This window comes from Diplotaxodon limnothrissa, linkage group LG16 (genome assembly GCF_057381915.1).
Source record: "Diplotaxodon limnothrissa isolate DT_005_m linkage group LG16, D_limnothrissa_male_GT1.1, whole genome shotgun sequence".
Taxonomy (NCBI): domain Eukaryota; kingdom Metazoa; phylum Chordata; class Actinopteri; order Cichliformes; family Cichlidae; genus Diplotaxodon; species Diplotaxodon limnothrissa.
Window position 1 is genome coordinate 29,533,857 of NC_140611.1, and position 14,044 is coordinate 29,547,900.

Below are 14,044 nucleotides of genomic sequence, written 5' to 3' on the forward strand. Positions count from 1 at the left end.
TTTCCATTAAGGTTAGATTTCCTTTTTTAAAATAATTCAAAAATATTCAAAACAGATGCAGCAATATAAATACAAGTCTTTCTGAAGGCACTTGATTCAGAAACATTTAGTCATGTTTGCCTTGTCTAAGGCAAACATATATTTGGACTAGACTAATTTTACTAATATTCTTTGTTATATTTGTCATAATATGACACATATTTGTCATATATGACATATTTGCTCAATCCAGCACGAATGTTAAATGAAAACAACATTTTTTTCATGTTTTTGACTAAGAATTTCATTTTAAAAAGGATTCTGTGTTACGGTTGGAAGGAGGACTCAAGCGCAGGACTCCGGTACTGATGCTTACAAGAAGAGTTTATTTACAAGTCACCAGGTGTATATACAAGAATGTGCAGGGGGGTGTTATATACAGCTGAGTGGGGGAAGAAGGGGTCTCCAGGGAAGTCCAAGGGAAAGCATACGTTCTTCAGAATATCCACTCACACGATCACAGGTTCACACTCCAACACTGCCACACGGGAAACACACGGGGAAAAATCCAAGAGGTTCTGTAGACAGGGAGACAGGGTTAAGGACGATGCACAGAGGAAAACACTCTTCACTAAACTTGCTGTAGCTTTGACTTTACTAACGCGTGGTAGACAACGATCCAGCGACGAACAGCAGTCACCTCCTGGCTTAAATGCTGCTCCCCTTAATGAGACACCTGGGTCTCATCTCCCGAGGGCGTGGACCAAGGGCATGAACCCACAGTGAGTTCCGCCCCGGCGAGAGAGAAGAGGAAGATAAACAGAGAGGGCTGATCAGCGTGCAGCTGATCCGCCTGGCCGTGACAGTACCCCCCCCCTGACGGGAGCCTCCCGGCGACCCCCAGGCTTGTCAGGGTGAGCCGCATGGAACGCCCGCACCATACCCCGATCCAAGAGGGCCGCCCGCGGGATCCAAGAACGCTCCTCCATCCCGTAGCCCTCCCAATCCACGAGATACTGCAGACCGCGCCCCCGGCGCCGGACATCCATGATCCGCGAAACGGTGAAAGCCGGGTGGCCATCAATGACCCGGGCGGGTGGAGGGGGTCCGGAAGGAGGGCACAGAGGACTAGAGAGACACGGCTTCACTTGCGACACGTGGAAGGAGTTATGGATCCTCATATTCCGGGGCAGGCGAAGGCGGACAGAGACAGGGTTAATCACAGAGTCGACCTCAAAGGGACCGATGAAAGTGGGAGACAGTTTCTTGGACTCAGACCTGAGGGGGATGAATCTGGTAGACAGCCAAACCTTTTGTCCAGGTGTGTAGGTGGGAGCAGGGGTCCGGTGGCGATCCGCCAGGCGCTTATTGCGTTCCACCGTGCGGAGAAGGGAGGCCCGAGTCGCTCTCCAGGCGCGCCGACACCTCCGAAGATGCTGTCGGACAGAGGGAACAAAGTGCTCACCCTCGACGGCTGGGAAGAGTGGCGGTTGATAGCACAAGGACGCCTCGAAAGGGGACACACCGGTGGCAGAGGAGGTAAGGCTGTTATGAGCATACTCAATCCATGACAGTTGCTCGCTCCAAGTTGACTGGTTAGTGGAGACCAGGCACCGGAGAGCTGCTTCGAGCTCCTGGTTGGCACGCTCCGTTTGGCCATTCGTCTGCGGGTGGAAACCAGAGGAGAGACTGACCTGAGCTCCGAGGGCACTGCAGAACTCCTTCCATACACGCGACGTGAACTGCGGTCCTCTGTCTGACACAATGTCCGTGGGGATGCCATGGAGGCGAAACACGTGGTCAGCTAGCAGCCGGGCGGTCTCTAGAGCAGTGGGGAGCTTAGGGAGGGCGACAAAATGAGCAGCTTTGGAGAAGCGGTCCACAATGGTGAGAATCACAGAGTTACCTGACGAGACGGGCAGACCAGTGATGAAGTCAACAGCGATGTGCGACCAAGGGCGGCTCGGAGTCGGCAGAGGGTAAAGGAGGCCAGAGGGTGGTTGATGGACACTCTTGTTTTGAGCGCAGGTCGAGCATGCGGAAATATACTCGCGGACGTCTTTGGCAAGGGAAGGCCACCAGGCGAAACGTTGGAGGAAGGTAATAGTGCGGTGGACCCCCGGGTGGCAGGTGAATCTGGCAGTATGAGCCCAATGTAACACTCGTGACCTTACTGAGGGGGGGACGAAGAGCAACCCTGGAGGGCCCGTTCCGGGGTCCGGTTCTGTCCGCTGAGCCTCTCGAATAGCCGACTCGATCTCCCAGGTCAGGGCCCCGACTACACAGGTGGGCGGTAGAATGGGAGAGTCCCGAGTTGCGTCTTCGGAGGCGGCGAATTGGCGTGAGAGGGCGTCTGGCTTGACATTACGGGAACCGGGTCTGTAAGTGATCGTAAACTGGAATCTAGTGAAAAACAGGGCCCACCTGGCTTGCCTGGCGTTGAGGCGTTTTGCCGATCGAATGTACTCCAAGTTCTTGTGATCGGTCCAGACCACAAACGGCTGGGCAGCACCCTCTAACCAATGGCGCCACTCCTCCAGGGCTAGCTTGATGGCTAGTAGCTCTCGATCTCCCACATCATAGTTGCTCTCTGCAGAGGTGAGACGGCGTGAAAAGTAGGCACAGGGATGCAGCTTACCTCCTTGCTGCTGGGAAAGCACCGCCCCCACTCCAGCGTCCGAGGCATCCACCTCCACAACGAACTGCCGGTCGAGATCGGGTTGGATGAGAATGGGCGCCGAGGCAAAGCGGTCCTTCAGATGGGCAAACGCACGTTGAGCCAGCCCATCCCAGCAGAAGGGAACCTTGGGAGAAGTAAGACGGGTCAGAGGCAGGACCAGTTTACTATAGTTGCGAACAAAGCGCCGATAAAAGTTCGCGAACCCCAGAAAGCTTTGAAGCTGTTTACGGTTAGAGGGGGTCGGCCAGTCAACAACGGCTTGAACCTTTGCGGGATCAGTCTTGAGGTTACCCCGATCGATGACGTGGCCCAGGAAGGAAACAGTTGAGACATGAAACTCACACTTCTCCCCTTTAACAAAGAGACGATTTTCGAGGAGACGCTGAAGCACTTGCCTGACATGGCGTCGGTGGTCGGCGACAGACTGGGAGAAGATGAGGATGTCATCCAAGTAAATGAAAACGAAATGGTCGATGAAATCTCGGAGCACGTCATTCACGAGAGCCTGAAACACAGCTGGAGCATTGGTGAGACCAAAAGGCATCACAAGATATTCGAAATGGCCCAGGTGAGTATTGAAAGCCGTCTTCCACTCGTCTCCCTCCCTAATCCTCACCAGATGGTAGGCGTTGCGCAGGTCCAACTTTGTGAAGATGGTGGCACCCTGAAGCAGCTCGAACGCGGAACTCAGCAGAGGGAGGGGATACTTGTTTTTAACTGTGATGGCGTTGAGGCCGCGATAGTCAATACAGGGCCGTAAACTTTTATCTTTTTTGGTGACAAAAAAGAAACCAGCAGCAACAGGTGAGGACGAGGGGCGAATGAGACCAGCGGCAAGTGACTCATTGATGTAATTTTCCATGCTTTCCCGCTCCGGTCGAGACAGGCTATACAACCTACTGGTCGGAAGCGGCGCGCCTGGGAGGAGGTCAATCCCACAATCGTACGGCCGGTGAGGGGGAAGAGAGCGTGCCTTATCTTTACAAAACACTTGCGCCAGGTCGTGATAGTCAGACGGTATGGAGGACAGATCAGGCGGTTCTGAAATAGTTTTATTGGGTGGTAGGTTCATGGCGGGGGTGGCGGCTTTTAAACAGGACATGTGACACTCCTCCCCCCACCCCGAAATACTCTTTTTCCTCCAATCAATCACAGGGTTATGTTGACACAGCCAGGGATAGCCCAAGACTAGTGGAGTGAGTGGGGCCTTAAAGACGTACAACTGTATGGTTTCAACATGATTGCCGGAAAGAGACAGGGAAATCGGTTCTGTGACATGAGTAATGTCTGGAAGACGCTGGCCACTAAGGGCTGTGACTTGGAGTGAATGAGACAGAGGCTCCGTGCTAAAACCTAACTTCAGTGCCAGCGAGGCATCAATAAAATTCTGTTCTGCCCCGGAATCAATCAGAGCGTCGAGAGAATGAGTCCTGAGACGAACCGTTAGCTTAGCCGCAATCATGAGACCAGGAGGAGACTGAGAACATGAGACCTCGCCCACCCGTACACTCCTCACTACCGGCGGGCGCTGTCTTTTAGCCGCGCCTGGCAATCCATGGCAATATGGCCCTTGCGGCCACAATAATAGCACTCACCGGCCCTCCAGCGACGATACCGCTCCTCGGGCGACAGACTGGAGCGGCCCAGTTGCATGGGCTGTTCACTTTCTTCCGTGCTGTCCAACGAGTGACTGCCGCTAGGCGCGCCCCCACCTGACGTCTCCATGCGCCCCGGGGGCCTCTGGGAAATGTAGTTTCCGATTCCCCGACGCGCCCGTAGGTGCTCATCCAACTTCACACACAGCGTAATCACATCAGACAAGGTCTTAGGAACATCTCTCATCATCAGTTCTCTCTTTAACTCATCACAAACATTATTCAGGAGAGTACTTATCAATGCCGACTGCCCCCAGCCAATCTCTTCGGCCAAGGTCCAGAATTCGACCGAAAAATCCGCCATACTCCGCCTCCCCTGCTTCAAATTTAACAGTCTGTGGGCAGCCGCCTCCGCTCCGGTGCCTCTTTCAAAAACACTCTTAAATTTGGTGAGGAAGTCCTCATAAGAAATGTCCGGGGCTGTTCTCAAAACAGCTTGCGCCCAGTTTAATGCGTGCCCGCGTAATAGTTGAACCATAAAGGCGATTTTGGCCCCATCTGTCTCATATGTTCTTCGTAACTGACGGAATTGTAGTGTGATCTGAGTCAAAAATCCACCACATTTATCGAACTCACCCGGAAAGGTGAGTTCGAAAGGCTCCGGCGCTGGTAACGATCGCTCCGGTGGTTCTGTGGGGGCCGGCGTGGGGGAAACAGGCGGAGCGGCTGCAGAGGGACTGGGAGCCGATAGCTGAGGAGAAACAGACGGAGGGGGTGAGGGTGGGCTTACCGACGGTAGACGTTGAGCGAGGGCTTGAGTGAGTGCGGCCAGTTGTTGATTTATGTGCCGAAGCATGTGTTCGTGGCGTTCCAGAATTGCCTCCGGGGTGAGGACGGGTTGCTGGGTGGGGTTTGAGTCCGCTGAGTCCATGATGGCTGGATCGTTATTGTTACGGTTGGAAGGAGGACTCAAGCGCAGGACTCCGGTACTGATGCTTACAAGAAGAGTTTATTTACAAGTCACCAGGTGTATATACAAGAATGTGCAGGGGGGTGTTATATACAGCTGAGTGGGGGAAGAAGGGGTCTCCAGGGAAGTCCAAGGGAAAGCATACGTTCTTCAGAATATCCACTCACACGATCACAGGTTCACACTCCAACACTGCCACACGGGAAACACACGGGGAAAAATCCAAGAGGTTCTGTAGACAGGGAGACAGGGTTAAGGACGATGCACAGAGGAAAACACTCTTCAATAAACTTGCTGTAGCTTTGACTTTACTAACGCGTGGTAGACAACGATCCAGCGACGAACAGCAGTCACCTCCTGGCTTAAATGCTGCTCCCCTTAATGAGACACCTGGGTCTCATCTCCCGAGGGCGTGGACCAAGGGCATGAACCCACAGTGAGTTCCGCCCCGGCGAGAGAGAAGAGGAAGAGAAACAGAGAGGGCTGATCAGCGTGCAGCTGATCCGCCTGGCCGTGACATTCTGCATGAGTTTTTAAGTACTGTTGTAAAATTCATCTATATACCATTCAGAAATCATCACAAATTGACTTTTCATTTCTTTGCCTTGCTGTGTCTTGATGTTCAAGGTATATTAGCTGATATATGTGCAAGTTGATTAAACAGGTTTATTTCAAAGTGTTTTAGGTTTAAAGTAAACAAAATATTGTATGAAATATTCTGTTGTAAAGGGCTGGTTAGTGCAGGCATCCCTGTGTGTTACATCTCAGTTTATCACAAAGGTCAGTTAACAATGCTTAATCTTTCTTTTTTTCAATAAACACGTTACATGTATAAATATAAGGATCAGTGTTATTAGGTTGTATTTTTTCAGTAGTATTTATGTATTTATATAGGGTTTTTTATTATTATTATTTTGGAAAAATAGTAATAGTAATTGAACTGTTACCTACTTTTATTTGGCTTTTTTTTTTGTTTTTAAATTTATATGTAAATTTCTCTCTGTACATTAATGACACCATAATTCTGAATTTTTAAAATCTGATCAAATATCCCCATTGCTTGACATACTGTAGTATTTACTACTTTAAAAATTAAAGTTTTGTTTAGCATATCAAGCATAAAATTGTGCTGTTGTTTTTTGAAGTTTTTCAATCCCATAGCATAAAAAAAACCCAACAAAAACCAATGCAATAATAGTATTTCAACAGTAACTCCCTTCTCTTCTACTCCTTCCTCGCCTTAACTAGGAAGGAGGCTCTCTCAGCTGGTGTGTTTCTCCTGGCTAACACCTTTCTGCCTTTTCTCCATCAATGTCCTGCTGACATCAAGACTCAAGTTGTGTGATATAAACATTCAGAGAGTCTTGTATCTAAACTGGTTAATAATTAAACTTGCTCGTCCTGATGTTGACACCTTTAGAAAAAACATCAGTGCAAATGTAACACTTATTGTTTATCTGTGTCATTGGCTTTTTAGAATTTGGATTTGGATAAAAGAACTTCAAAATTAAGAGTTTCTTGTTCACCAAATAAAAATAGAGCAAAATAAAATTTCAAAAATGTACATTATTCTCTTGTACATGACAGCAAATGAAGGCCTCATAACATTAACTATAAATGCACTAAGGCAACCAAGTCTCAGTAAAAACATTATTGTTTACTTAAATTTGACCTTTAGACTATCAAAGATCTAAAGACAACTAACACATATTTTACCTTTTAAAAATTTATTATTATTGTTTCTTGTTTTTTACATTTTTTCAGATGTAAACTAAAATGCATTTCCACTTCTGGTTTTAGGTTTAATCCAGGTCATCTTATCGTGTGAACTTAAGGTGTCATAATGCCATATCTCTAACACGTTCCATTGAGATGTAAATTGTTCAATTTATTGTCATTTACAGTAAATAGGTTTATGTTTCTCAAGTAACAGACTCATATTTATATCCTTTTTTCAAGCATAAAATGTTTGAGTCTCAAGAGTGACGTGTTTACTGTGGCTCAAAGTTTAGCCAGTTTTTCGGGTGCCTCTGTAGTCTCGCTCATTGTACACTTATATCACAAGGCTAATTCAGAAAATATAACTGACATGATGATGTCTATATTTAAGAGAATATCAGTTTCACAGTTTGCAAATTAATTCAAAGACAGGGGAAGAAAGAAGTGATTGCTTAGTAGGTTATAGATTCATGCTGCTTTAAAACTACCTTCTTTCCACAGAGCTGCTGTTAAAAAATAAAGGCCTGACAGTACTATATACACAGCAAGTGTGTTTTTGTTTATGAGTTGGCACCACACATTGTACAAGGTTCATGTTAGCACAGAATTCTGGGCCCTATGTATAAACAGTCTCTATATATGTGACACAATGTGATGTGTGGAAGGAAGAGAGGACTCAAACTCAGGACTCGCAGGCTGGTGAAGGATGTGGATGATGTTTGTTGTGAAGCCAGGATGAACAGAACATGAGAAGACGGACTGACTATACCAATTGAATAAATGAATGAATGAGTGAGGGAGTGAGTGAGTGAATTAATAAATTAATGGTTGGCTGGCTGACTGGATGGACTGAACTGAAAACACACATGAGGAATGGACGGAATGACAAGACTGGGAACTGAGGGCTTCGATACACAGTGTGGAGTTCAAGGTTCAAGGTTCAAGGTTCTTTATTTGTCACATGCATAGTTATACAAGTATAACACACAGTGAAATGTAGCCTGACACGCTCCTCGACATGTGCAAAAATTGGGGGGGGGTGTAGAGGAAGAACATTATATATATATATATATACGCTATCCAGCTGCTGCTGGATAGCGTAGTGGTTAAACTACACGCCTTTGGAACAGAGGATCGCAAGTTCGATTCCTGCCTGGGGCGTCTGTATCCAGTAAGGGTCCTAAGGCTAGACCCCCTATGCTAAGCAAGCCTACCGCAGACATGAGCGAGACAGATAAATATGAAGGCATGCCGGCTCGGACGTCGCCCGGATCAACAAGGTCCGCGTCAGGTGTTGAGGAACCAGGGCACCCTGACGAAAAGTGGGCTACTGGAACAAGAAGGCATCGGTGGGCAAGGGACGAAAACAGGGCGTTGTTGGAATGCTACTACGCAAGTAACCCCGGCGGAAGGGGCTACATGAATAGGATGAGGGACCTATGGATTCTTCGATACCCAACATCCACAATGACGGCGAAACAACTAGTAGCTCAGTGTTCCAACATTCGAAAGAAGGGACTGCTCTCACAGCTAGAGATTGACGAGGTACAACACAAATGCTACGGCAAGGAGGAGTCAGGACGCCAGGTCAGGGGGGAGATATCATCACCCCCACCCGAGATTGGGTACATAGCCCCAAGTGCGATAGGAGAAGGATCGTTGAGTGCGAGAGGAACTGACCTGAAAAATAGGATCATGGCCAAGCTTGAAACCTGGATCCCCCGTAGCCGGTTACCAAGATTACGTGAAGTACCCTCAGAAGGTCTGCTAGATGATGTTAATGCAGCACTACGGGCAATACCTACAACCACGATTACCGACACTAACAAGCTGATCTACAATACGGCAGCAGTGATCAGTGAGATGCTTGGCTACAAGTTGAACAGCCACAAGGGGCAGTACCCTCCATGGAGAAGGAGGCTAGAGGGCAAGATCAAAGTAGCACGGAGGGAGGTTAGCCAACTAACGGAGTTGCAGAAAGGTGCGACAAATAAGGTGCCTAAGAAATACAGCAAGCTGTCCATACCTGAGGCCTTGGAAACTGCCAAGCAAAGACTCACAGCCTTGGCCAGCCGCTTGAGGAGGTACACCAGAGAGATAGAAGGCAGGAGAATAAACCAGCTGTTCTCCACAGAACCAGCAAAGGTGTACTCTCAGTGGCAAGGGAACAATAAGAGAACAGCACCACCAAGGCTGGAGACGGAGCAATACTGGAAGAGCATATGGGAGAAGGATGCAACCCATAACGGCAATGCTCAGTGGCTAGAGGATCTGAGGGCAGACCACAGCGACCTCCCTGAACAGGGTCCAGTAACCATCACAGTGGCAGATATCCAAGAAAGGGTCTCCAGTATGAAGAGTTGGACAGCACCAGGGCCCGACATGGTTCACGCCTACTGGCTGAAGAAGCTGACTGCACTCCACGAGCGTCTGGCAGCACAAATGAACCAGCTGCTAGTTAACGAGAGACACCCGGAATGGCTAACTGAAGGCCGGACGGTCCTGATCCCCAAGGACCCCAAGAAGGGACCGGTCCCCTCCAACTACCGACCAATAACCTGCCTCAGTACTACATGGAAGCTCCTGTCAGGCATCATATCGGCTAAGATGAACAGGCACATGGGTCAATACATGAGCGGGACACAGAAAGGAATTGGCAAGAATACCAGAGGCGCAAAACACCAGTTACTGGTAGACAGAACAATCAGCCGAGACTGCAAGACCAGACTGACCAACCTGTGCACTGCCTGGATTGATTACAAGAAGGCCTATGACTCAATGCCCCACAGCTGGATACTGGAATGCCTAGAATTGTACAAGATCAATGGGACCCTAAGAGCCTTCATCAGGAACTCAATGGGGATGTGGCGTACAACACTAGAGGCCAACTCCAAGCCCATAGCACAAGTCACCATCAAGTGCGGGATCTACCAAGGAGATGCTCTGTCCCCACTGCTGTTCTGCATAGGCCTGAACCCCCTCAGTGAGATCATTAACAAGACTGGCTACGGATACCGACTACGGAACGGAGCAGTTGTCAGCCACCTCCTGTACATGGATGACATCAAGCTGTATGCCAAGAGTGAACGAGACATCGATTCACTGATCCACACTACCAGGCTATACAGCAATGACATTGGAATGTCGTTCGGACTGGAGAAGTGTAGTCGGATGGTAACAAAGAGAGGGAAGGTAGTCAGAACTGAGGGGATTGAACTACCAGAAGGCAACATTGCAGACATAGAGGACAGTTACAAGTACCTGGGGATCCCGCAGGCGAATGGGAACCATGAAGAGGCCGCTAGAAAGGCTGCAACCACCAAGTACCTGCAGAGGGTCAGGCAAGTCCTGAGGAGTCAGCTGAATGGTAAGAACAAGATCCGGGCCATCAACACGTACGCCCTGCCCGTGATCAGGTACCCTGCTGGGGTAATAGGCTGGCCAAAGGAGGAGATAGAAGCCACTGACATAAAGACAAGAAAGCTCCTGACCATGCATGGAGGGTTTCACCCCAAGTCCAGCACCCTGAGGCTGTACGCTAAGCGGAAGGAAGGGGGCCGGGGACTGGTGAGTGTCAGCACCACAGTCCAGGATGAGACAAGGAACATCCAAGAATACATTGGGAAGATGGCCCCAACTGACCGAGTGCTCAGTGAATACCTCAGGCAGCAGAAACCCAAGAAAGAGGAGGGAGACGAGGAACCATCATGGAAGGACAGGCCCCTGCACGGTATGTACCACCGGCAGATAGAGGAGGTGGCTGATATCCAGAAATCCTACCAGTGGCTGGACAAAGCTGGACTGAAAGACAGCACAGAGGCATGGCAGCACAAGAACAAGCTCTGAGCACAAGATCCATAGAGGCTGGGGTCTATCACACCAGGCAAGACCCCAGGTGCAGGCTGTGTAAAGATGCCCCAGAGACAATCCAGCACATAACAGCAGGGTGCAAGATGCTAGCAGGCAAGGCATACATGGAACGCCATAACCAAGTGGCCGGCATAGTGTACAGGAACATCTGTGCCGAGTATAACCTGGAAGTCCCGAGGTCAAAATGGGAGATGCCCCCAAGGGTGGTGGAGAATGACCGAGCTAAGATCCTGTGGGACTTCCAGATACAGACGGACAAAATGGTGGTGGCTAACCAACCGGACATAGTGGTGGTAGACAAACAGAAGAAGACGGCCGTAGTGATCGATGTAGCGGTTCCGAATGACAGCAATATCAGGAAGAAGGAACACGAGAAGCTGGAGAAATACCAAGGGCTCAGAGAAGAGCTCGAGAGGATGTGGAGGGTGAAGGTAACGGTGGTCCCCGTGGTAATCGGAGCACTAGGTGCGGTGACTCCCAAGCTAGGCGAGTGGCTCCAGCAGATCCCGGGAACAACATCGGAGATCTCTGTCCAGAAGAGCGCAGTCCTGGGAACAGCTAAGATACTGCGCAGGACCCTCAAGCTCCCAGGCCTCTGGTAGAGGACCCGAGCTTGAAGGATAAACCGCCCGCAGGGGCGTGCTGGGTGTTTTTTTTTTTTTATATATATATAGTATATACACTGGGTGAATGTGCAGTAGTAGCAGCAAGCAGGTGAATTCTGTACATTAATATGAATAGACATCTGACTATTTTACAGGAGACAATATAAACTAGAGATGGACCGATCCGATATTACGTATCGGTATCGGTCCGATACTGACCTAAATTACTGGATCGGATATCGGAGAAAAATAAAAAATGTAATCCGATCCATTAAATATCACGAAAGCACCTCACAAAACTTGCAACACGCCGTAACTCACCTCAGAACGTTAGCACGTCGGAGCAGTATGCATCACGTGATAGAGCGGCTGTGGCATGTGGGACCTGTCGGTGGTCTGGATAGCATGTGGAGCTTCGCTAGCAACCCGGCATTTCATCTCCGACAAAGTTATCCCCGAGAGAAGTAAAGCAAGTGTGTAAGTCCATCTCTGAATGTTTGTAAAGCATTCCTGCGTTAAGCTTACCAAACGATATATGGAGCGACTGCCTCTTCTGGCTGCTACTTCAATCATGAAACTGCTTAATGATCAGCTGATCGGCTTTTCTGTCGCGAGTCCGTCTCTCTGGTTTGTTTTTGGCCCACTTTGCACCAGAAAGAGGAAACCAGCGGCTGAACAACAGCAGCACGTTTAAGCTTGATCAGCTGTTGTTAGAATTTATTTATTATTACTTTCTACTCGAGGATCTTTTTCTACGTAGCTGACGGCTGGTAACTGTGCAGGGGTGGATCTAGCAAAGTTTAGCCAGGGGGGCCGATAGGTCATGAACAGGGAAAAGGGGGCACAAAGACATACTTTTCTTTCTTATTCTCATTTAAAATGTCTAGCTTTTAATAAATAATTATCTGAATCTTACACCCAAAGTTTTAATTTGGCTGTAGCTCAGGTGGCAGAGCAGGTCAGCCACTAATCAGAAGGTCGGTGGTTCGATCCCAGGCTGCCTCCTGGCTGCATGCCAAATATCCTTGGGCAAGATACTAACGCCGTGTTTGCCTACTGGTGGTGGTCAGAGGGCCCGGTGGCGCCTGTGTCCGGCAGCCTCGCCTCTGTCAGTGCGCCCCAGGGCAGCTGTGGCTACAATGTAGCTTGCCATCGCCAGTGTGTGAATGTGTGCGTGAATGGGTGAATGACTGAATGTAGTGTAAAGCGCTTTGGGGTCCTATGGACTAGAAAAGCGCTATACAAATGCAGGCCATTTACCATTTAATTTGATGTAAAATGAATAGAAGTCAATTACTGTATATAGTGACTATTAAGTCTAATATATATACCCTAGTAAGCTATAGTACTTTTTCCTTTGGGAAGGTACCATCTGTGCAGTCTGCAATTTTGTTGAAGAAAGATGTTGAATCTATTTAATATTTCTTGAAAAATAATTGATTTCTGTGCTTTTTTTTTCACACTGCATCAAATTAAGGTTGATTACGTTGATTAAGCATCATGAGGTGGAGCGTGAGGGGTGGTTCCCTATTTTTTATTTATTTATTTTTGTTGTTGCTGGGATTTGGAACCCTATTAGTTAGGTTGCTTAATATTTACGCTAAGTACTCTTTAAAATACCAGAATAGGGAGGATGGTGTAGGTTTAAGTTTATTAGATTGATCAGTATTGCTGAACTATGAAATTTTTTTTTTTTGCATACAGGTATAACAGAATAGCTTTAGTGTAGTTGTTGTTTTAAACTTGAGTATGAACTTATACAAAATGCAGCAAGATATTTAAAAAAAAACAGTTTTGTTGATTAAAAAACACTATATCGGATTCATATCGGTATCGGCAGATATCCAAATTCATGATATCGGTATCGGTATCGGACATAAAAAAGTGGTATCGTGCCATCTCTAATATAAACATATTTAAATTTAAAGGAATTTGAAATGTGCATTGTGCCTTGGTTTAGAGTGTCTGGAAGTTGTGATATGATGTGATAACATTAGGTGGCTGCATTATAATGTGAATGTATAATATTGTTGTCAGGCCTCTGTGTAACTGTAGGAGAAAAATAGTTTGATAGAAACAGCATTAGAATAGAATTGTCACGGTTTGCCGGGGCAAGCCGTGTGAATAATAATGGATCCAAACTGCAGGCTGCTGAAGTGGAGGGTGAGTTTATTTGCAACTAAAAGGTACAACAGACAGGGTGGCGAGGAACAGAACGGTGAAAACTCTAAACTGGGAAAACTAAATAAAACACTAACCGGAATACGAACGTGACATGCAGGGAGAATGACCAGAGAATCAACACAGAAGGGTGGAAGGGAAATAACACAGACGAACCAGCAACTACCATGACAGAAGACACAACTTAAATACACCCAGAGAACACAGGGAGATTACACGCAGGTGGGGAACACAGCTGGGAGTGATTATCGTGACGAGACTAGGGAGGCAAACTGAAAACACTCACATAAGACGCAGACCTTCACAATAAAACAGGAAACACATACACGCAATGACATAACACACCAACTAAACACAGACTGGGGGACACAGAACATAGGAACATGAACAGAAGAATACAAACACCCAAGGTAACCAAAACCACAGAATACTAATAGACTAAACA